Genomic DNA, 22,621 nt, shown 5'->3' with positions numbered 1-22,621 from the left:
TTTGTACACTTTCGTACAATGATTTAATTTTAAAACTGTTGTCTTATATTTTAGGAAATCATTCTTCCAAATTTTAAACCCCTGTACCGAATTAAATTAAGAAAAAATGAAATATTCAAATGGATCGACATTAAATGGCTCGTTTCATTTTTCTTTACTCATAAGGTGTCTTTATGTAATATTGTAAACTTAACAAGTCCCGAATCTTTCATATGTATAGTTATCGACTATATTTCGAAAGTAATGACGGGATCTACGTACGTATATGATTACGATACAACATATTATAACGAAAAAATATAAGCTATTTATTTCGTATAACCTTAGTGATATATAAACATGTGTTTGATAATGTGAGTTTTTACATGCCAATCACTTCTCTTGTAGCACATTTTGAAAGCGTACGGTAACGATTCAAGTCCCATTCAAGTCTTTGGGATTGTCAAGAAATTTGATGTTAATAGATAATGATTTTAACGAAAAAGAGTTGTTTGTACAGGTTCTTACAATGGATTTTCGCCCAAACCGTTGTCTTATATTTTGTCAAAAAGGTTGATGTCATGACACAATGGTTTCCTCAAAAAAGCTTGTTTGTACACTTTCGTACAATGGTTTAATTTTAAAACTGTTGTCTTATATTTTAGGAAATCATTCTTCCAAATTTTAAACCCCTATATCGAATTAAATTAAGAAAAAATGAAACATTCAAATGGATCGACATTAAATGGCTCGTTTCACTTTTCTTTACTTATACGGTATCTCTATGTAATATTGTAAACTTAACAAGTCCCGAATCTTTCCGATATATAGTTATCGACTATATTTCGAAAGTAATGACGAGATCTACGTACGTATATGATTATTATACAACATATTATAATGAAAAAATATAAGTTATTTATTTCATATAACCTTAGTGATATTTAAAATGTATTTAATAATGTGAGTTTTTACATGCCAATCACTTCTCTTGTAGCACATTTTGAAAGCGTACGGTAACGATTCGAGTCTCATTCAAGTCTTTGGGATTGTCAAGAAATTTGATGTAAATAGACAATGGTTTTAAAGAAAAAAAGTTGTTTGTACAGGTTCTTACAATGGATTTTCGCCCAAACCGTTGTCTTATATTTTGTCAAAAAGATTGATGTCATGTCACAATGTTTTCCTAAAAAAAGGCTTATTTGTACACTTTCTTACAATGGTTTAATTTAAAATTATTGTCTTATATTTTAGAAAATCATTCTTCCAAATTTTAAACCCCTATATCGAATTAAATTAAGAAAAAAATGAAATATTCAAATGGATCGATATTAAATGGCTTGTTTCACTTTTCTTTACTCATGCGGTGTCTCTATGTAATATTGTAAACTTAACAAGTCCGGATCTTTCATATATATAGGTATCGACTATATTTCGAAAGTAATGACGGATCTATGTACGTATATGATTATGATATAACATATTATAACGAAAAAATATAAGTTATTTTTTTATATAACCTTAGTGATATTTAAACATGTGTTTGATAATGTGAGTTTTTACATGCCAATCACTTCTCTTGTAACACATTTTGAAAGCGTACGGTAACGATTCAAGTCCCATTCAAGTCTTTGGGATTGTCAAGAAATTTGATGTCAATAGACAATGGTTTGAACGAAAAAGACTTGTTTGTACAGGTTCTTACAATAGATTTTCGCCCAAACCGTTGTCTTATATTTTGTCAAAAAGGTTGATGTCATGACACAATGGTTTCCTAAAAAAAGGCTTGTTTGTACACTTTCGTACAATGATTTAATTTTAAAACTGTTGTCTTATATTTTAGGAAATCATTCTTCCAAATTTTAAACCCCTGTACCGAATTAAATTAAGAAAAAATGAAATATTCAAATGGATCGACATTAAATGGCTCGTTTCATTTTTCTTTACTCATAAGGTGTCTTTATGTAATATTGTAAACTTAACAAGTCCCGAATCTTTCATATGTATAGTTATCGACTATATTTCGAAAGTAATGACGGGATCTACGTACGTATATGATTACGATACAACATATTATAACGAAAAAATATAAGCTATTTATTTCGTATAACCTTAGTGATATATAAACATGTGTTTGATAATGTGAGTTTTTACATGCCAATCACTTCTCTTGTAGCACATTTTGAAAGCGTACGGTAACGATTCAAGTCCCATTCAAGTCTTTGGGATTGTCAAGAAATTTGATGTTAATAGATAATGATTTTAACGAAAAAGAGTTGTTTGTACAGGTTCTTACAATGGATTTTCGCCCAAACCGTTGTCTTATATTTTGTCAAAAAGGTTGATGTCATGACACAATGGTTTCCTCAAAAAAGCTTGTTTGTACACTTTCGTACAATGGTTTAATTTTAAAACTGTTGTCTTATATTTTAGGAAATCATTCTTCCAAATTTTAAACCCCTATATCGAATTAAATTAAGAAAAAATGAAACATTCAAATGGATCGACATTAAATGGCTCGTTTCACTTTTCTTTACTTATACGGTATCTCTATGTAATATTGTAAACTTAACAAGTCCCGAATCTTTCCGATATATAGTTATCGACTATATTTCGAAAGTAATGACGAGATCTACGTACGTATATGATTATTATACAACATATTATAATGAAAAAATATAAGTTATTTATTTCATATAACCTTAGTGATATTTAAAATGTATTTAATAATGTGAGTTTTTACATGCCAATCACTTCTCTTGTAGCACATTTTGAAAGCGTACGGTAACGATTCGAGTCTCATTCAAGTCTTTGGGATTGTCAAGAAATTTGATGTAAATAGACAATGGTTTTAAAGAAAAAAAGTTGTTTGTACAGGTTCTTACAATGGATTTTCGCCCAAACCGTTGTCTTATATTTTGTCAAAAAGATTGATGTCATGTCACAATGTTTTCCTAAAAAAAGGCTTATTTGTACACTTTCTTACAATGGTTTAATTTAAAATTATTGTCTTATATTTTAGAAAATCATTCTTCCAAATTTTAAACCCCTATATCGAATTAAATTAAGAAAAAAATGAAATATTCAAATGGATCGATATTAAATGGCTTGTTTCACTTTTCTTTACTCATGCGGTGTCTCTATGTAATATTGTAAACTTAACAAGTCCGGATCTTTCATATATATAGGTATCGACTATATTTCGAAAGTAATGACGGATCTATGTACGTATATGATTATGATATAACATATTATAACGAAAAAATATAAGTTATTTTTTTATATAACCTTAGTGATATTTAAACATGTGTTTGATAATGTGAGTTTTTACATGCCAATCACTTCTCTTGTAACACATTTTGAAAGCGTACGGTAACGATTCAAGTCCCATTCAAGTCTTTGGGATTGTCAAGAAATTTGATGTCAATAGACAATGGTTTGAACGAAAAAGACTTGTTTGTACAGGTTCTTACAATGGATTTTCTCCCAAACCGTTGTCGTATATTTTGTCAAAAAGGTTGATGTCATGACACAATGGTTTCCTAAAAAAAGGCTTGTTTGTACACTTTCGTACAATGGTTTAATTTTATAACTGTTGTCTTATATTTTAGAAAATTATTCTTCTAAACCTAAATCACCTTCAAAAAAATTTCAATTTTTTTTTTAAAAATTCAGGCGGGAATTTAAATAAAATAGAGGGGGAAACGTAAATTTTATTTTTTATAAATCAACGGCTCAGAATAGTCTATTCATAATCCAACGATAAAGAAATTGTGACTTTTTTTAGTTTTATATAAATAAAATTTACAGTAAAAATAATTTAAAAAGAAACGTAATTTTTTTAAAAAAAACTCTCAGTTAATCAGACAATGGTTTTACAAGAAAACTGTTGTCACCTATATTCTAATGGAGGTGATTCAGACAACAGGTAATACACTATTGTGTGACACTCATTTACTCAACAGAGGTGATAAACAATTGTCTACATGTTTTGCTTCTAACAATGATGTTTGAGCACCATTGTCTAAAATACATGAACACATGTGTTCTGAGCCATCTTTGTCTAACTTGCACAACAGTCATGACAATTAGTTGTCTAAATTTAAAGTGAGCACAATGGTTTATTATGACCTAAAAACAACTTGTGTAAGAGAAGTCACACAATAAGCTGAACTATAACCATTGTCTCATTGGAGCACACTGGTACCATGTAGACAACACTTTGGAAAAAGTTGAATCGCCATTGTGTGAAGGGAAGTCGCACAATGCTTTTCAGTCAACGAATCGTTTACCGTTGTCTGATGATTTGGGACAATAGTTTTTTGATCAACCATTGTGTAAGTAGTGTTGTCTAATTCAGTTTCTGGTGTAGTGTTATAACATCAAGTTAAAAGCTAAAAAATAAACAACTGGCCACAAAGAACTGCCATGACATACCCACCATCACAAAATTCATCACAGATTTTGCAAAATCTGAATAGTAACGCAAGAGAAACTATGTACCTTATTATGCTGTCTACCTCCAGATACTAGCTCCAACCTCCAGATACTAGCTCAATTTCAAGTTTAATTTGCTCTAATTTGAAGCTCCAAATCTTGAATTAGAATTGGGGCTAAAATTAGGGTTTCGGAGAAAAGAGAGAAGAGACGGTTAACAGAGACTAAGGTAAGAAAAGAGAAGAAAGGTAAGAAGACTAAGAGAGAAGGAGGGGAGAGACGAGAGAGGCGAGGGTCGGGGAGAGATGAGAGGGTCGCGGGAGGTTTTTTGGAAAAGGGGGGAAAATATGTTTAGTGAATTTTTTGTTAAAATTAAAGGGGGAAGTGAACTGAAAAGCGGGGGGGAGTTAAGTAATTTTTATTTTTTTTAAAAGGCCATAGACAACGGTTAACAAAATGAACCGATGTCAAAGTTAAAAACATATTTGTGGCCTTTTTAATTTCTGAAGATAGACAACGGCTACTAAGTGAAACCGATGTCAATATGCGTATTCAACATCGCTTTTTACAAAACCGATGTTAAACTGTATTTTAACATCGGGTGCATTACATGCCGATGTCTAAGGACCGATGTCGTATCTACTATTTCTAGTAGTGATTGCGCCCGCAACTGATGCCTCATACCTAAGAATGTTGGTTCTTCTCAGACGCTGCTTCTTTTTCTATTTTATAAATATTTTATTGAAACATGAATAAGGATGTCTTGCTCGTGCTAAAACTTTTTAGGCCTAATTTTGAAATCTAAACATACTTTTAATATTAACTTTTAAATATCGATTTTTTCAAAAAAACTGTAAAATATCAACGTTTACTCAAGTACTCAACATATATTTATATGTATGAGTTTTTTGTAGTAATATTATTATTTTTTTGGTTTTATGTGTTGAGTATCCATGTTCATTTATATCTTTGTTTTTCTCCTACAAATGTTTTAAATGCCTGCCCTACTATGTAGGATAAAAATTTCTGTAGTGTTTTAGAATTCGATTTGAAAGTTTTAGTTAAGTTCTATGAGTAAGTTTGTAATGAAAATAATATTAATAATTATGAAATATGATATTTAATTATTTTGTTGTGTTAATTATTTATATAACATAAATTATATATTGATTAGTGACACAAAATCATACTAATAAAAATTATGTGTTGTAGTAGATTTTTGGCAGAAACTTAGCAGAATGTACCGGGAAGTTACTGCATTTGACAAATATGGGTTACAGTTAAATTTGACTTCCTACGGTCAATTTTATATTTTTTACTGCTTTCGGTCAAATTTATAAATTTGACGAAATTCGGTCAAATTTGCTTTACGTTATGCGGCAAATTCACAATTTTTCAAATTTTAAATTTTTTAGCGGCACAATTCAAAAAAATTCAAATTTTAGGCGCCAATTTAAAAAAATTCAAATTTCAAATTTGTCAAACATTTGGTCAAATTCAATCGGTCAATTTTAGGCAGTCAAATTTGATCGGTCAAATTTATGTTAAATTTGACCGATTTTGCTAAATTTGACCAGTCTAAAAAAGACCGACACAATTCGGTCAAATTTAACTAAATATGACCTCCGGTGGTCAAATTTAGCAAAATATGACCGAAAATTTTCGGTCAAATTTAGCCGTTTTTGTTGTAGTGCTAGCACACAGGTCCTGCGAGGGATTTTTGTTTATTTGGTACTCTAGACACATTGGCCCTACGAGGGATTATTTAGTTTATTTGGTCTTCTAGTCACATTGACCCGTCGAGGGATTGGTTTAGTTTATTTGGTATCTAGGAATACTGGCTCCTCGCGGAATGGGTTTTGTTTTTTTATGCTTTAGGCATATTGGCCCTTCGAGGGATTGCTTCAGTTTATTTGGTGCTCAAGGCACATTGGTCATTCGTGGGAATGGTTTAGTTATTTAATGCTCTAAGAGCTTTGGTTTAGTTTATCGGATACTCTAGGCATACTCGCCCTTCGCGAGATTTGATTAGATTTGAATATAGTTTGACTTTGGATACACTTTTTATTTTGTTGAGGATTGGATACAGTTTATTGACTTTGATTTATTTATTTGGAGTTTTTTTGGATTGGTTATTGTATTTGATTTTAAATTGGATATAGTTTTGATGGTTTCGTATTTGTTTTATTTTTAAGTTGTTTTGGTTATTGGATAACATCGATGGTTCTTTTTCTCTGGCTAACTGGATTTCTAATTAATTCTGATTTCAGTTTAGCTACACTTGGATTGCTCTGTTTTCTTTAGTGTTGTTGCATTTTTGAAGATTTCTTTTATGTTTGTTTGCTTTAGATTCTCTTGGGTGCTTTTTGTTATTTTGGATTCGTGACTCTATTTTTGGATTCGCTTGGATACTCTTATTTTCTCTATTATAGTTTTAAATCGTTTGGTTGCAGTTTTGAATTATTTTGTTATGTGGCTCTGTTTTTTGTTTGGGAACCTCTTAATTCACGATCATGAGTTTGAGGTTGAATGTTAAATTATGTAATATTATTATAATTGGATAGTATTATTAATATAATAGTTTTTTGTTAGAATGTTTTTTTTTATTATTTATTTGGTTGTTTGCTATATAAACCCCCTCTTTCATCGTAATCGTTGTTTTTGGGGGAGTGATGTAAAAGATGCGCAATACTAAATTTTATTTAGGATAGTTAATTTCACTTTGCATCTCTTTGATTTTAACATCATGCGGCTTGGCTTAAGAACTTTAATTACATTCTCTATGCATCCCTTAGGTTTCTATATCCTTAACCACTCGTGGACCGATTTTCTGTTAATTTTAACCGTTAAGTAACACTTGATTAAGGGTAAAACAGAGATAAAACATTTTTTTATTCCTATTCAATCGTTACTCTACGATCAAAATTGACTATAACTTGGCTAAAAGATGGTTACGGTAAGAGTATATAAAGCTAAAAGATACATATATATTGCATAAAGTTATTAACCCAATTTGTGTTAAACTGAAATGAAGGAACGCAAAGTAAAATTAACATTGGAAATGCATATAATGATAATGTAATTAATGTAAAACTTGACTTTGACAATTATTTTTCTTGAATATTTGTGAACAAACTCTAGTTGTCCTTGCTGTAAAAGTTGTACACAGTGCTTCAGCAGATTAACGTACGGAATGCATATAAAATAGGCTCAGAAAAACCATAGCACACAAGCTTATCATTTTTTTTAAACTTGTGCCCAACCTAAATGTAAACATTTGGAAGGGATGGAGGGAGTACTACTTTATAAACAAAAATAGTCAACAAATATTTTAATTTATAAAAAAGGAAATTTTAAAAATTATATTTTTAACTAGCCATCTAAATCTATACGGGTGTACGTAAAAGTAAAATAAAACAGTGGAAGTAGTTATATCTAGAAGTATATAACTGAATATGCAACAGATATATTCGCATGATTCACATAAATTCACAATATTTAATATTCTAATATATTGAGACTCATATAATGGTGGTGGTCTTCAAGCTACAGGCTAGAAAGTCAGCTTCATATATATGTATCGCAACTGTTAAAAAAGAGGAAAAAACCAGTTGAAAGTATTCCCTATATTGCTTAATAATCCCCCGGGCCACAGCCACACTACTGAACTTTAACCATACCACGCTTAGTATATATAGTCAAACGTAACAACTAACACACAGCAAGCAGATGAATGCATGCAAGTTGATGAACATAATATTCATCTAAGATTGTTAACAATATCCATGGAAATCGCTAATTAACCCACAAATCACTCGTTGTCTTCTGCATGCTATAGGGAATTAGACTACATATACATAAAAAATTAAACTCTCCCCCCACACACAGTTTGCTGTTTGGCTGTATAAGCTTGTATGATTGTAAAAAATATATATATTAAACATTATTTATGGAAGGGATCAATAATAAGATTTTGCTATTAACATTTGAAATGAATCTATACAGTGCTACTAAAGAATGTTTTTATTTACACAAGAACAACAGAGAGATTGAGAGAGATAAATATTAATTCATGGTTGCAAGTGATGTCTGCTGTTCATGAAAATTCAGGAACACCTTGTTTAAGTGAAATAGGTTCGTTTTTTTAAAGGAGCTGATATTGAACATGAAAATTAGTTTCAATGATCATAAATGAGCTGTGTCGAGCATTTTGTTTGTTGGCTCACAATGCTAGTTAAACTCTAAATAACTTTGAGATCGGCTCGAACTCAGCTAACTCAACTAGGCTTGTATAATATTTATCTAGATTCCCTACAGCAAAACAGAATAAAACTGACCACACATTGTAGAAATTTAGGTGGGACGTAAGCAACCATCTTTTGGTCAATTAAGAGGGTTAAACTGGATCAAATGTTATAACCAACCAGGCTTAAACCGATCACATAAAGTGGATGGTTTTAGCTTTTTAACAGACCTATTTGCCATAAAACCACCAATTCCGGCCGTTTAAACTGTTTTTAGTAGTGATTACAAAATAAAATTATTATTAATCACTTTAATGTTTTCACTAGTACATTTTTTTCATCATTTATTAATAATTTATAATTTTTTATATTTATAAATTAACACTTAGTTTTTTTTATAAAAGAACTATCAAACATTTTTTTATCACGATAAAAAGAACTATCAAACGTATTGTTATCACCATTCTTGACATTTTTAAAAGTGCCATCAAATTAAACTTGTAATTTACAATAATTATAGTTATACATATATAAAAAATTAAAAAAATTATAAAATTTTGACATAAATAATTTAAAAGTTAACTTACGATTTCTAAAGTGTCTCAATAATTTAAAATAATATTGGATATGTTCTCAAAACTCGACTTAAAAATCAAAATGATATAGACTATAAGAAAAATGTAGAGTATGAGTGTGTATATGGTTATAAAATAAATACTATTATTTGATCTCGATGTTACGTGTAAAAATATAAAAGATACTATTTTAAGGTTAGTCGAGTAAAAAATATGTATGAACTATTAATGTAAAACTTGACTTTCACTACAAAAAAATGGGTAAGTACAACCGGATGAAAATTGGTTGTATTTAATTAAATAGAACCGTTTCCAGTTGTATTTAACTAAATACAACCGGTTTTTCAGAAGTACTGATTAAAATACTAATTGACTGTTAAAATAGCAAACCAAATATATTCTAATCTTCAAATAATTTTTAAAAAAAAATCGGAAAGTACTAAATACAACCGAACACAATCATATTAGATAAAAACAACCGAATTTATTTGAAATTATAATTTTCATAAAGGCGGGAAATTTTCACCCACTTTTGCAACTAAATTTTTTTTAAATGCAGAAAATTTTCCGCAATATTTTAAGGTTACTCTAATCTACAATTCCATAATATATTTTTAAAAAAAATCTTATTTTGTATAAAAATTTAAACATAATATTTTAGTTTAAAAGAAAAAAATATTAAAATAATTTATGAAATTATATTTTATGGGAGCATAATTAAAATGTGTGTCGAACACTGTCCCCCAATGTAAAAAAATGGAGGGCCGAAGGGAGTACAATTTAATATTTTTATTATCATCGTATATTATTTAAGATGTTTAATTCGTAATTAAAATAAAATGCATCTGTAAAATATGAATGAATAAATTATATTAAAATGTTATTTAATTGATTGAAAAGGTAGAGTACTGAAAATATTAAGTGTGTTATTCTGAAATAATTTTAAATAGAGTGATAATTTATGTTGAACTAAAAAAAGATAATATAATTAAATAAGTTTCATGAAAATCGAATCCAAAACTCGAAAACTTGAAAACTCAATAATAAACCTAATAGGCTCGAAAGATTGGTAAGCTCGAAAACTCGTTAAAAACTCAATAAGCTCGAAAACTCGATAAAAAACTTGCGAACAACTCGAACTCGACTCATTTATTTTACTGGTCGAGTTGGAACATAAATTGCAGGTTCAATTATTTTGGGCTCGACTCGATTAAGTTAAAGCTCGAACTCGAATATGATAAGCACCCTCGACTCGACTTTAATTACGCCCCTATCCTTGGTGAGAGATTATTTGTTCTCTCCTTTATTTTAAGTGTTGATTTTGATTTCGTGATGAAATTTTCTATTAGATTGCAATTATAGTTGATCGCTTAAACGATAATTATAAATCCTATTTGATAACCCGTATGAAATACGGGTCTGAGATTAAAAATATCAAATTAGTATTTGTAGAGGATTGTAGCTCAAAACTCGTGTGAAATACAGATCTAAATTAAAATATTAGATATTAAATTGATACTTGTAAAAAAAAATTGAACATGATCAAAATGTATAATAAATAATAACTATTAAATTAAGTAGTTAAAAATAATCCAATGAAGGTGTGGTTATGAAATTTTAAAATTGTTAGATTTAAAAATTATTATAAATTTAGAAAAATACTTACTTATTTGAGGAGAATCGATATGGATGAAGCCTCCTTTGCAACATCTAAAGCCTCATTTGCAACAAATTAAAATTTGAAAGTCCTTTGCGACCTCTTAAGCCTCTTTAAGCTAGGGTTCAACCTAATTGGGATTTGAACTAATTGCAAGATTAAGAATATATGGTTTTATTTTGGGCGTTTAAATTTAGGGTTCTTTATTGAGAGTTTTTGAAAATTTAAATGGGAAAGTATGGTGAGGGAGTGTGAGGAGCGGGGAAAATAATATGTCTAAAATAGGGGGAAATAAAAATAAAAATGGTAAAATTTGACTAAGTAAGGGAAAGTGGGGAAAAGAGATTTACATCTTTTTTTGTTTTTTTAAAGAAAGTACTTATGACATCTATTACAAATTGAACTAGTTTACTAAGCCGCGATTCGTAGCAGCCTTCTAAAATAATATTTTACTTCTTTCATTTTGTATTTTTTTTCGATATTCGTCCTTTCGAAATTATTAATAATAAATAAATGTAATAGATTAAGAAGTTTGAAAAGCATTTCTCTCGTTAAACATTATCGCTCTTTCATTATTCACAAATTTAATATCATATACTTATATTATTTATTTATCTCGTTAAACATAATAATTTTTTCATTATTCACTAGTACAGACTGGACTTTTAGCGTCGGTCAAAACAGCACTAAGGTGTCGGTCAAGTGGCGAAGTAAGTGTGGGGGACGCTATATGTATGGACCTACAGCGTCGGTTAAACAAGCGACACACAAACATTAATTGCGTCGGTTAAGAGACACATGTCGTAGGGTCATCAACCGACGCTATAGGTTGACTTATGGCATCGGTGTTATATATATAACCGAAGCTATTTATTGCCTTGATACACGTCGGTTGGACAAAATGTCGACGCTCTTGGTTTGATGAATTGCATCGATCAGCTTAAATGCCGACGTTGTTGGTTCTCACCTGTTGCGTCTGTTCACTAATATGTCGATGCATCAGTTGTTCATGATATACGTCGTGTTATTTAACCGACGCTATTGCTTCTCACCAAATGCATCAGTTAGCAGAAATGTCAACGCACTTGCTTCTCATTAGTAGCGTCGGGTCGCAATAATGCCGACGCTTTTTGTCACAAAAAAATTAATTTTTTCCCTGTTTTCTATTGATATTTTAAATATTTTCTATAAACTTGTTTCATTATACAATTAATACTAATATCCCAAAAATACAGTATAACGGAAAATTAAATTGTACAACTTAAAATTATATATTACAATAAATTTAGAAAATTTTGCAATGGCACTTGAAAGAAAAGTATATATTTAATTACAAATACCATCCAACTCTTTCTATTATGGTTCCCTTACATATAAAATAACACATACTTCAAAATCTTCAAGTCCCTCTTTTCTTTCTGCAAATCGAGATCACAAAACTACATCTTGTCTTTCAACACGAACATGAGATGCTTTTAAATGCTTGACCATCTGTCCTCATTTTTCTCTGAAATTTTCAAAAAATATTAAATTCACAATCATGCAAATTATAACCAACACAAAGGTTATATATTTCAATTAAATGTTTGAAATAGCAAGGTAAAATATGGTTTTATGCTTCTTTACACATATTGTAAACAAATAAAATCAACCAACACATCCAATTATAAAATGGTTATATGCTTCTACCAAGTACTTATAGCACAAATAGAGGATCTAAAAGTTTCAAAAAATTACTTGTTACAAACATTCTAAAGTAAAAAATTGTGCCCAAAGCTCTCGTATCTCTTTAATTTCCTTTTTGGTATAGTTCCTTGAACCAAGACCCTTCAAAATATATATGAAAGATAAAGTATTAAAAAAATCTCTACTTGATCAATATTTGTAAAATAATGTTGAGATTATTTTTTCTTACCACTTTCCAATTTGTGGTGAAATTTTTTTAAGAAAGCATGATTATGTCGTGCATGTACCTCATAACGAAAAAATCACACTCCGTGCCTCCTTCTTGTTGAGGACACTACGCATAAAGCAACATCATTTTTCAAGTTCTGTATAAATAAGCAAAAAAAAGATCAAACATGTAAACAAGTAATACCTGAACCTCAGAATGATGTCAGAGAAATTCTTTTCTATTATTCATTAATCCACCTTCTTGTACGTATAATTTAAACGTCCTGTGAATTAAGCATACATCAATATTCACATTTATTATGAAATTAGAACCATACGTTATGCAAAACTAAAATTCATATTTAACTTACATCCGGGAAGGTGTTGTCAAGCGTATTTTCCGTTCTCGTTTCAATGGATCAAACACATATATAGCACTTTTTTTGAGACAAAAGAGGAGCAACATCGAATGGTTGCTACAATGATACAAATATATGTAATAAATATTTTGGATTACACTAGTAATAAAATTAGTGATAGAGACTTATTTTGTTCTTATTCTTGGATGTATGGTGCTAGGATAAAAGGTTTATTTTTATTTTCTTCCAAAATATTTGTCATGTAATCAGCTGCTTCCTGTTGACATTGATAGTCACGATTATGTGTTATGGCTAATCTAGATGGCAACATGAATCCAAATATATCTTTGCACAAAGTGCTAAAGTACCTACAAAAATTACATATCAGAATAAGAATGTGTGTTGATAGATTTTAAAGTAATTAAGGAAGAAAAAACTTGTTCTTACTTTAGAAATTTTTCCAAAATGGATATGTTTAACCAACTCATTTTCAAATTGATCAACATCTTCAGGCGTGATGTATATTGGATCCTCTCCATTTTCTTCATACTTAAATACCTCACTTTTTTTAGTGGAAGGCCTCTTATTAAGCAAGAAACGTAGAGATCGACAATGCTCACTTGAGTGTATGTCATCATCAAGCAATGGTGTGGTTTTCTTTAGAGGAGTCACTGAACCTTTGCTTTCAACTTTTTTTGGCACCTAAACATTTTTCTTGAGGCTAGTCCCTCCTTATTCTTCTCCAATAATATCGGCTCCTATAGTCAAAGACAATTACAAATATGAAAAACTGCAATTAAACGAGAGAACAAAATTCTTGAATAAACTTTCACCTCACAAGACATATACCTGTCCTAATGTCACAAGATCCTTCGGCCATTAAACAAAGCTACCCACTGCATTTCCTACCGTCTCATGTTCATCACATGGCACAGGAAGTGGAGTTAGTTGATATTCAGCTACAACATCATCAACTGATACTTTGACATTGTGAGGCACAATCGGGCTATTATGAATCATATTACCCCCCCCCCCACTATTTAATGGAAAAACAGTCCCCCTTGATGCAATAACTCTCCCTTTCTCCAGATGTATCACCCAAAGACAACAAAGTGTTGTAGCCTGAAATGCATAAATTAGCATATATACAAATAAAATATGTCAAACAGCTAGAATCCTCTTTGTAAATTAAGAATTAATATTTAACCTTGGAGTTTAGATATGCCTCGAATTGCAATCGGTAGTAGATGTTACATTAACATGTGACAATCATGTGACTTCATACCGACCAGCTTCAAATCTTTCATTGAGACAAAGTTTTTAGGGTTTGAGGAATATCCAGATGGAACTTTCACGCCAGATAAACACTCACAAAAGCTAATTTTCTCTTTCCTTGATAATGTATAACACGCTGGAGGTAGATATGCACGTTTACCAGATTGTTTTACTGTTAACTATGTTCGTACACCCATCTCTTGCAGGTCTAATCTGGCTTTCACCCCATCCTTTGTCTTACCAGGTATATTCAAAAGTGTTCCGGTAATGCTTTCACAAACATTTTTTTCGATATGCATAAAATCAAGATAGTGTCTAACTTGCAAGTGCTCTCAATATGGAAGATCCCAAAATATAGATCTTTTATTCCAAATGCTACTAGTGGTTGGCTTTTTATACAGTTTCCCAAGTACAACATCAATATTTTTAACTCGTTCAAACACCTTCTTCCCGGTTAAAGGCAAACGAGCCACTCGAGTCTCGATAGTCCCATCAAAAGATCTTTTCCTCTTACGATAAGGGTGAGCAAGGGGAAGAAATGTACAATGACCCATGTATACATTTTTTTTGCAATTTTTTAGACAAATGTCAATAGTAGCATCTTCACAAATCGAACATGCATTAGCTCCTTTAATACTGTACCATGAAAGGTTTCCATAGCCATGAAAATCACTTATGGTGCAAAAAATCATGGCACGCATGGTAAAATCTGCTTGCTTGTATGCATCATACACCCTCTTGCCTTGATCCCACAATAACTTTAGATCTTCAATAAGTGGCTAAAGATATACATATATATTATTTCCGGCTTCTTTAGGACCGGGGATTAGCAATGTCAACATGATCTACTTGCGTTTCATGCAAAACCAATGAGGCAAGTTATAAATTGTTAGAAGAACTGGCCAGGTGCTAAGTTGAGAGCTTATAGTGCAATATGGGTTTATGCCATATGCACAAAGTCCTAGTCAAAGATTTCTAGCTTCTTGACCAAATTCTGGGAACTTTCCATCAATGGTTCTCCACTATGAAGAGTGTTGAGTGGCATTTATGACACTCTATAATGCTCTAATAAGCTTTGGATTGGTGCATTTGTACTCAAGTTGTTAAGTGTTTTAACGTGTTTTCTAGTGTTTTTGCATTTTAGGCATTAATCTATGAATCAGGTGAATTAGCATAGTTTTGGTGCTAATATGGTGTCTAGGTGGTGTTGGAATAAAAGTTCGTTAAAAGCCGGCTCGAAGCTGCAGGATAAAGAAAAAGAAAAGAAGTTATTTCTGGCAGAAGCCCAGCGCGCCCACGCTGAACAAGCGCGCACCCGCGTGCCGCGCCGTGTTGGGATAATAAAATTTTGATTCTATTACAATTCTATTTTCTGGACTCCTGGGTTGATTGGACTGCTATATATTGATAACTCAAGATCGTTTTTTAATAAGGAGACTTACCAGAGCACAAGGTGAAGACAGCAAGAGACCTATAACACAATTCAACAAAGGCGAAGACGATCTAGTTTATTCTTGTGAATCTTTATTTTGAGTTGTAATCTTGGATGCTTGTTTCTTGTTTTGTTGAACCTATACTCTTGTTTGTACTTGGTTTTAATTATTCGTTATAAAGACTATGTTTGATATACCATGCTTTCATTGGAACCCACGTTGATGATGAGTCTGATTATGGGCTAGTCGTTATCGTGGGGTTCTAGCGGATTTATTTATGGATTTCTTTATTTAAATTGTTTAATGCCTTAGCATGTGGTGATTGTATGATATCCTAGTATTGGTTGTGCGTATTCATCTTATGAGCGTCGTGAACTTATAAGATAGTGTGTTAATTCTTAATGAAGTGAAAGTAATTTAAGGCTTTAGAACTTGTCATGCTAGCATACGTTCATGTATTTGATATGCATGAATTGTAGGTAATTTTAACCATCTTGTTTTCCCTATATAATCAAGATAGATAACTTGTGTTTAAACCGTTATATTGTCAAATTCTATAAACATATAGGGTCTCAATATAATTGGTGTCTATTCAGCTTCTATCTCTTTTGTGGATGTCTGGTAGTATGGTACTCGTGCAACGAAAGTTGGCGTTTATCAGTTTCGTGTAGTCTGATTAGTGTCATCACCATTGCATGTTAAGGTTGAGAACAATAAGGCTATTGAATGAAGTATCTAATGAAGTTAGAATCTCATGTTGTCATATATATTAATTCAGTCAATCTTATTCTCGTAGTTAAAATAGTTAGCGTAAGTATTAGTTATAAATAATCTCAATTTGTTATCGTCTTAGCATTGAATAATAACCATACATTGTTGCTTAAGTGCGTAAATTAATTAGTTAACCTATACAGTCTCTGTGGGAACGAACTAGAAAAGATTCTATACTACTTGTGAACTCGTATACTTGCGTGTATTATTAGCGCGTGTTTAGCGACTAACAAGTTTTTGGCACCGCTGCCTGGGACTGTAGTGTTAATTGATAGTTTATGTGATTTCCATCAGTGGTCGTTAAAGTTCATTGACTCAGATATTGTTACTTATCTGTTTCCTTGTTTTATTTCAGGTGTTCTAGCGAGGGTGTATGCATACATGTTCGCGTACTCGTAAGAGAACACTGGATAAAGCCGAGGAAGAACTTGTGGTAGTTTGTAAGGAAGATTTTGAGGAAGAAAAGAAGTTTGAAGAAGAATAGAAAGTTGAAGAACCAGCTTTAGTAGAGATGGGTGATCAAGCGGAAAATCCGAAGGCTTTGATGGACTACTCTCAGCCTAAGATTAATGACATTCAGTCAAGCATCATCAGACCAGCCATCAGGGCTAAAACTTTTGAGATCAAGTCAAGCACGATTCAGATGATACAGAACTCAGTTCAGTTTGGGAATTCTCCTACTAAAGACCCCAACATGCACATCAGTGATTTCATCGAGATATGCGACACTTTCAAATTCAATGATGAGACCGAAGATGCTATCAAGTTACGCCTTTTCCCATTCTCCCTGAGGGACAAGGATAAGTGTTGGTTACACTCTTTGCCAGCAGGATCTATCACCACTTGGGAGGATCTCGCGCAAAAGTTTTTAACTAAATTCTTCCACATGGCGAAGACTGCTGTAATCACGAATGCTCTTACCCAGTTTGCTCAGCAAACAGGAGAATCTCTGTGTGAGGCTTGGGATCGATATAAGGAGATGCTAAGGAAGTTCCCACACCATGGCATGCCTGATTGGATGATTATCAACTATTTCTACAATAGATTGGGTGCTACGTCTAGACCCATGCTTGATGCAGCATTAGGAGGAGCCCTGTGGGCTAAAAGCTACGATGAAGCTTATCAACTTATTGAACTGATGGCTGCTAATGAGTACCAGAATCCTTCCCAGAGACTAATACAAGGGAAAGTTGCAGGAATTCTGGAGTTGGACGCAGTAACTGCTATCGCTGCTCAACTTAAGGCTTTGATGATGAAGGTGGACACTTTGGCTAATTATGGAGTTAATCAAATCGCTACTGTCTATGAGCTATGTGATGGTGCCCATGATACTGATCAGTGCATAATTTCTAGTGAATCAGCTCAGTTCGTGAGCAACTTCCAGCGATCGCAGCAACCAGTGCCATCCACCTATCATCCCAACAACTACAATCATCCGAATTTCAGTTGGAGTAATGCTCAGAATGCGGTTCAACACCCTTATCAGCAATACCCAGCTAAGCAGTATAACCCTCCTGGTTTTTAGCAACCACGGTATGCACCTAGACAGCAACTCCAGTTGTAACAAGCTAATGAAAAATCTGAATTATAGGAGTTGAAGCTTATGTGCAAAAGTCAAGTTGTTTCTATAAAGACCTTGGAAAATTAAATTGGGCAAATTGTCAATGCCTTGCTAAATTATCAGCCCGGTACACTACCTAGTGACACTGAAGTGCCAGGAAGGAAAGAAGCTAAAGAACAGGTAAAGGCAATCACTTTAAGGTCTGGAAAGGTTGCGAATCCCGAACAAACTCAAGAGTTGACTGTAGAAGCTGAGGCTGAGAAAGAGATCGAGCAACATGAGAAAGATGTGGAACCAAGGAAAACTACTATTGAGCACACTCCGCCTGAGAGTAATACATGGGAGAAACAGATCTATCCTCCACCACCTTTTCCCAAGCGGCTACAGAAGAAAAAGCTAGATAAGCAATTCGAGAAGTTTCTGGAGGTGTTCAAGAAACTTCATATCAACATACCTTTTGCCGAGGCTCTTGAGCAGATGCCTATTTATGCAAAGTTTATGAAAGGTATTCTTTCTCGGAAGGTGAAGCTAGATGATTTAGAGACAGTCGCTATCACGGAGGAATGCAGTGTTGTGCTGCAACAGAAGTGCCTCCGAAGCTTAAAGATCCAGGAAGCTTTACTATTCTGTGCACTATTGGAAAAGTGTCTTTTGACAGATGCTTATGTGACTTGGGAGCTAGCATTAATTTGATGCCCTTGTCAATCTTCAAGCAGTTGGACTTACCTGATCCCAAACCGACTTATATGACCTTGCAGTTGGCCGACCGTTCTATTATATATCCGTGAGGTATCATGGAGGATGTCTTGGTCAAGGTTGATAAACTCATCTTCCCTGCTGATTTTGTAATTCTTGATTTCGAGGAGGATAAGAAGATTCCCATAATCTTGGGAAGACCTTTTCTGGCGACAGGCCGCACCTTGATAGATGTGCAGAAGGGTGAGCTCACCATGCGAGTTCTGGATCAGGATGTCACTTTTAATATGTTCAATGCTATGAAATTCCCTACTGATAATAAGGAGTGCTTAAAAATGGAGTTGGTCGACTCGGTGGTAACATCGGAACTTGATCAATTGCTAAGGTCTGATGCCTTAGAGAAAGCCTTGTTGGGGAATTCAGATAGTGAAGATGATGAAGGGGAAGAACAATTGTAATATTTGAATGTTTCTCCTTGGAAAAGGAAGATTTATATGCCTTTTGAATCTCTTGCAATGGAGGAATTGAACAAATCTCCAAAACGCCTCAAGCCTTCTATTGAGGAAGCTCCCACTCTTGAGCTTAAGCCTTTACCTGAGCATTTGAGGTATGCGTTTTTAGGTGATGTATCTACTATGCCTGTTATTATTGCATCTAACCTTTCAAGTAGTGACGAGGAAAAGCTTTTGAGGATTCTGAGAGAGTTCAAATCGGCAATTGGATGGACTATAGAAGACATTAAGGGAATCAGCCCTTCTTATTGCATGCATAAAATTCTGTTAAAGGAAGGTAGCAAGCCTACGGTCGAGCAGCAAAGAAGACTTAATCATATCATGAAGGAAGTAGTGAAGAAGGAAATTCTTAAGTGGCTAGATGCAGGGATCATCTACCCTATTTCTGATAGTTCATGGGTAAGCCCGGTTCAATGTGTGCCGAAGAAAGGTGGAATTACTGTGGTAGCAAATGAGAAGAATGAGCTTATTCCTACAAGGACAATCACGGGGTGGAGAGTTTGCATGGACTACAGAAAGCTGAACAAAGCCACTAGGAAGGATCACTTCCCTTTGCCCTTCATTGATTAGATGCTCGACAGGTTGGCCGGTCATGAGTACTATTGTCTTCTGGATGGCTATTCGGGTTACAATCAAATTTGTATCGCTCCAAAAGATCAGGAGAAAACTACCTTCACTTGTCCATTTCGACTAATGATAGAGTGATATTTTTGATACAAATTTTTAAATTAGTGACTCATCTGAGTCAGTTTTGTAATCAGTGACTTACTTGATACATTTGCACGCAGTAAGTGACTTACTTGATGTTTAACCTGTTATATTTATAAATTCAACACTTAGTTTTTTTTATAAAAGAACTATCAAACATATTTTTATCACGTAAAAAGAACTATCAAACGTATTGTTATCACCATTCTTGACATTGTTTAAAGTACCCTCAAATAAAACTTGTAATTTGCATTAATTATAGATATATATATATATATTAAAAATTTTGACATCGACAATTTGAAAGGTAACTTACGATTTCTAAAGTGTCTCAATAATTTAAAATAATATTGGATATGTTCTCAAAACTCTGACTTAAAAATTAAAATGATATAGACTATAAGAAAAATGTAGAGTATGAGTGTGTATATGGTTATAAGATAAATACCATTATTTGATCTCAATGTTATGTGTAAAAATATAAAATATACTCCCTTACTTCCCATTTGTTTACACTTTTTTTTATGTCACTACCAATTATTTATATTTCAAAATTTTTCAAAAATAGTTAAATTTTTATAATTTTTAAAATAATCACATCTACTACATATGCTAGGGATGGAGGGAGTACTCCTTCAACAATAGTCTAGTAAAAAATATGTATGAACTATTAATGTAAAACTTGATTTTGACAATTATTCTGCTTGATTATATGTGAACAACCTCGAGTTGTCCTTGCTGTAAAAGTGGTACACAGTGCTGCTGACAACCATTACTATTAAAATAAGAATCTGTAACTATTATAATAATATTAATTTGTTATAGAACTGTTGAATATAAAAGCAGCAAATGAAGGTACCTAATGCATATAAAATAGGCTCTGAAAAACCATAGCACACAACCTGACTTGTATATAAATTACTCGAGGGATCAATTATTACAAAGAGGGAGGTTATAGATACCTTCCCGAGCACACTTTATTCTGTGGTGATCTCTCTTATAACACAAAGCTTGGCGAAGAACAAACACACTGATACAAATAGTAAAGTACGTAGTACATTTATTTTGATAGAATGCTACATGCATCCATCAATATTATTTGTTTTATTCATTACATCTATTAAGTGATGTATATTAAATACATCTTAGATGTTTAAATCAACCGGAAAGGACCAAGGATCATGGTGACACCATTCAACGAGTTAGCTACGATCCCAGTTACGGTAGCTACAAGATTTCCAACGGCGGGGAGGGTGGTGTTGCAGTTAGACAGAGGGGTGGTAACAACTACTCTACATTGGCCAGAGCCAAACAACAGAGAAATAATGTTGGTTAAAAGGCTTAGTACAGAACGGATAATCAAGGTAAAACCCCCTTGTGCATTTGTTGTTGTATTTGCCAAAGTTGTATTTCCGCAGCGCAGTTCCACCGACGCATCTGCATGTTCAAGTACGTGCGTTAACAACGACATACAAATTAAATATTGGTCTTTTATCTATATATAAATTATAGTTGAAGTGCACTGCATATTATATGTGTACTCACTAGGGAAAGGTGGGGGCATAGTCCCATTCATGGGAAGGGTGGTATTGACGGCACAAGAGACGACCCCGCTGGCTGTGATGGTAACGGTCGGTAAAAGGCTTTGAGCTTCAACAGAGGACGGAGCCGCCATGAATGCGGAAATCAAAACCAAGAGGCTGAGGAAGACAGAGCTGTTAAGGGAGGCCATTGATGAGTTTCCAACTTGAAAATGAGGAAAAACTAAAAGGTGTTTATATGTTGTTTTGATGGGAATTTCAGTATTGTGGACATGCTTATTTATACTACTCTATCTGGGCTAGTGACAGGGTTGGCTGACATCAAAGCAGTCACGTACTGTTGTCTTTCAATAGGGGTCATAGTTTGAACAATATTGTCGTCTAAGGGCATGCCATGACAACTGGTGATGCAAATGACAAAATTGCCGCCCTCTATTCCCTGATCACTTTCAATTCAAATGAGGGTTTATCTAGGGCACAAATTAGACCCTTGCTTTTATGCAATTTTATTGAGCTGACTTATTGTTATTGATGGTGTTTTTTGTGCATATAATTATTAATAGAAGTCAAGTGTTTTTTTATGGTGTTTTTGTGTTTTTTGTAAAGTTCAAGGTTTTACATGATAAAAGTCGATTAATAATATTTGTCTGCTGGGTCTGGGGTGTCGATCCTGTATATTGTATATGAGAAAATATTATACTTGCTACCATCAATCACCTAACTATTTTATTTAAAATAAATAAAACTTCACATATATACGGGAAAAAGTTTACTAATGTTGCAGAGTAATAAAATATAAAGGCCAGTGTTAGCCAAAATATCGGAAAATGGAGAGTTATCGATATTATTATCTAGAATAGGTGATTTTTCGCAGATTTGGTCAAAAACGAGTCAAAATCGGACGACGTCGGAGCTCTGATGGACAAAACTTGGAGTACTTGTTGAAATATGGTACTCTATAACAACCAATTTCAAAATTA

The 22,621-nt window shown here is 32.8% G+C and overlaps 2 long non-coding RNA genes and 1 other non-coding gene across 3 annotated transcripts; all 3 read right to left on the bottom strand.

Moving 5' to 3' along the window:
• Positions 1-12,636: 12,636 nt before the first annotated feature.
• On the bottom strand, positions 12,637-13,048 carry LOC141703638 (uncharacterized). The gene is made up of 3 exons (XR_012567623.1): positions 12,991-13,048; positions 12,866-12,912; positions 12,637-12,719 (listed from the first exon to the last, which is right to left on the bottom strand). It is a non-coding gene; the product is annotated as an uncharacterized LOC141703638 (long non-coding RNA).
• A 4,476-nt stretch (positions 13,049-17,524) lies between these two features.
• Positions 17,525-17,631, bottom strand: LOC141703643 (small nucleolar RNA R71). The gene has a single exon (XR_012567627.1). It is a non-coding gene; the product is annotated as a small nucleolar RNA R71 (small nucleolar RNA).
• A 3,350-nt stretch (positions 17,632-20,981) lies between these two features.
• LOC141703640 (uncharacterized) lies at positions 20,982-21,983 on the bottom strand. The gene is made up of 2 exons (XR_012567625.1): positions 21,646-21,983; positions 20,982-21,537 (listed from the first exon to the last, which is right to left on the bottom strand). It is a non-coding gene; the product is annotated as an uncharacterized LOC141703640 (long non-coding RNA).
• Positions 21,984-22,621: the final 638 nt, after the last annotated feature.

Source organism: Apium graveolens, unplaced genomic scaffold, assembly GCF_009905375.1.
Source record: "Apium graveolens cultivar Ventura unplaced genomic scaffold, ASM990537v1 ctg6904, whole genome shotgun sequence".
NCBI lineage: Eukaryota > Viridiplantae > Streptophyta > Magnoliopsida > Apiales > Apiaceae > Apium > Apium graveolens.
This window is presented reverse-complemented; position numbering and strand designations above follow the sequence as displayed.